The sequence below is a fragment of the Mandrillus leucophaeus genome, unplaced genomic scaffold (genome assembly GCF_000951045.1).
Source record: "Mandrillus leucophaeus isolate KB7577 unplaced genomic scaffold, Mleu.le_1.0 Scaffold1090, whole genome shotgun sequence".
NCBI classification, from domain to species: Eukaryota; Metazoa; Chordata; class Mammalia; order Primates; family Cercopithecidae; genus Mandrillus; species Mandrillus leucophaeus.
In genome coordinates, this window is record NW_012099099.1 from 564,037 (window position 1) to 567,350 (window position 3,314).

The following is a 3,314-nucleotide window of genomic DNA, read 5'->3' on the forward strand; positions in this document are numbered from 1 at the left end:
AAAAAAAAAAATCATTGCTCAGAACAAGGTCAAGAAGCTTTCTTCCTCTTTTCTTCTAGTAATTTTACAGCTTTAGATCTTATGTTCGAATAAGATCTTATGGAATATTTAATCCATTTTAGTTGACTTTAGCACATGGGGTGAGATAAGGGTCCAATTTCATTCTTCTACATGTGAATATCCAGTTTTCCTTGTGTGTTATTGTTTAAGATCAGTTGACCATAGATATGTAGATTTATTTGTGGGCTCTTTGCTCTGTTCCATTGGCCTATCTGTATATTTTTATGCCAGTACCATACTGTTTTCGTTACTGTAGCATTGTAATGTACTTTGAAATCAAGAAGTATGATACCTCTAGCTTTGTTCTTCTTCTTCAAGATTGCTTTGGCTATTCAGGGCATTTTGTGGTTTGATATAAATTCTAGGTTGCTTTTTCTATTTCTTAAATAATATTATTGAAACTTTATAGGGATTGTATTGAATCTGTAGATCATTTTGGGTAGCAGGAACATTGTAATGGTATTCTTCCAGTCCATGAACAGAGGATGTCTTTCCATTTATTTGTATCTTCTTTAATAAATGGATTTTGATATTTGAAAATTTCCTTTCCACTTGCATCGAAATCCAAAAATGCTATTGGAACTGTAGTTTGATCTTGGAAAATATATCTCCTGCAAATGTTTGTGGGAATGGAGCTCTTGCTTCTTTTTAAAACTTTGACAGCACAGGAACTATATTAAGCAGGTTGACATTACTTGTGATTGAAACAGCATTAGCTTTTGTTAAAATGACTTTACCATAATGTGAGTTTTGCACATAAGCACTGTTTGCCTTGTAATTTTATATTGAGAAATATGATGAAGTCTGCAGCAAAAGCTAATTTTCGAAGCCACTCATGTTCAATAACAGTAATTGAGGGAGGTATTTCTCATTCCAGAAGTCTCAGGCCTGAGTTTTAAAAATTGCAACAAAACTTTACCACTACTAAGCCATCAAACTGCTGTGTGATAGGGCAAATCAGGATATTCAGTTTCTATTTTTCACAAAAGTTTACAGAATTGATCATTAAGTCCACCCGAGTAAATGAAGTTCACCATTGGAGCTGCTGGGTCGGAAACACACAATAGATTCAAACACTTTCTGCAAATTACCTGCTGATGAACAGCATAATAAGTAACAACGGGCTTTAAGCATCTCACATTTTCAAAAGTTTTATTAATTTGTCCAACTAAGCCTTTTCTGCTCCATACATATTTTTATCACCATCAGTTATAAGGAATCTTAGCAGATTCTACTTCAGGTTTTATTAATGTTTTCCCAACTTCTTTGAAAATATACTTACCCATAGTTGTTCTACGCAGACAATTCATAGAGGCTAATTCTTCAGTCACTTTAAACTCAGCATTGACTCCTTGAATAAACAGCTGAGCACTATTGGTAATACCTGTCAACTCATCAAGAGCCAAGGAAAACCACTCAAAATCATCTACCTTGTTTTGTAATTGACTATTGATGTTGCTCCCAGTGTCTTCAACTCTTCAAACAACGGATCTCACTGAAAGGTTAAAATAGTCTGAAACAAGTTTATTTTCTTGGGAAACAGTTTTTTCAGCTGCTGTGATCAAAAGTGATTTAATTAACTCATCATCAGTAAACAGCTTTCTTTGCTTGGCCAACAAAGAAGCCACTCAGAAAATTACTTTGGTTTCAACTCTTTTATTTGTTATTTTTGTGAAGAAATTCTGCTGTGATGACATATTCCATTGTAAATTTTCACATGTTCTCACCATTGTCGTCCTGTGAGTTGAGAATATTGTGATGAATCTGGCAATGTTGATATATATTATCTTTTAGTACAGGTATAGTATCACTGCACAATAGACACATATTTTGTCATCTAATTTGATAACAAAATAATCCACACTCCACTGTGCCTTAAAAGCATGACATAAAAAGTTCACTTTTATCTTCTTTTCTTGTTTTGACATGATGGTATATATTTTTATGTAAAAACTATTCTTAGCTTGAAAGTGTTATAAAATTAGGTGATCGTCCAGATTTGGCCCACAGACTATAGTTTGCCTGCCCCTAACCTAAGCCAACCATGGCTCTCTTCTTCCCCTTTGCCAGACACTTTCCCCGACTTCCTTACAGCAAGTCATGGCCATGTGATTCGGGGCTGGCCTATGAGACTTAGAGAACTAAATTTATAGAAGAAAAACTTTTTTAACCAGAAGAAGAGGGTCTTACAAGGAAGAAGTCAATTGCCCTTGATTGTGGCTCTTGCATTTTTGGAGAATGTGCACCAGAAAAGTAATTGGTTCTCTTGCTGCTTCCATACGTATGGTTCTGCCCCAACACTACCCCATCTCACCCTGGATTCTGACACAACCTCTTACCCCAGGAACTTATTAAGTAGGTATTGGGGGGAAATTTTGAAGGAATCTATTCAATCAGGCTTCTTAAATTTCAGTCCTTATAACCATGAGGCAGATGAAAAACACAGTTATCATTTATTCAACAAATATTACTAAGTAAATAGTATCAGCCCAATGTCATGCTAAACACTGATTATACAGAGCAAAGTCAAATAAAATCATCATCGTCCCCCAGACTTTCAAAGAACACATGGCCACACTTTCTCCAACTTAATAGGCAAAGCTGACCAGTATCTTTTGATGGAACTTCATGAGAGTTGTTCAAAGTGGCACCATAGTCTGGACTTCAAAGATGTGCTCTCAGCAGGGGTTGTTAGGGGTCTTGAAAAATTTCCTTCCCCTAACATTCTCTGTCAAAAATTAGGCCTTTGGAACATTTTCATAATACCCAGGCCTAATTGTCCAGCGGTGTGCTGACAAATGTTTAATTACCAGCTGAGTGGAAAGAGATAGGGGTGAGTGTTTGCCAACTTCCATGGTATAAATACAGTATTCCCACATGGTCAATTTCCACATGGAGTTGGGAAGAGGTGTACACTTATACATAATTGTATAATATTTCCACCATAGAGACAATAGCATAAATAACCTCAATAGCATAAATAATAATAAAATGTAGAAAAATAATTCAGATGTAATAAACTTAGAACACCTAATATATTTATTTCTAATATAAGATATTTAATTGTAAGTTGATATAATTTGCTTTTTAATAAGGGCTGTGTTTAACAAGTAGTTTGCAAAGTTCCTGAAATTTAACAATTGGCTCTTGTGACAAACTGACTCCAAAATACCACTACAGATAGACCCAGTACCTCTCTTCTTATCCAAACTGGTAGCATAAGGTCTTGATTTAGCCTTTTTACCTTAAAGAAC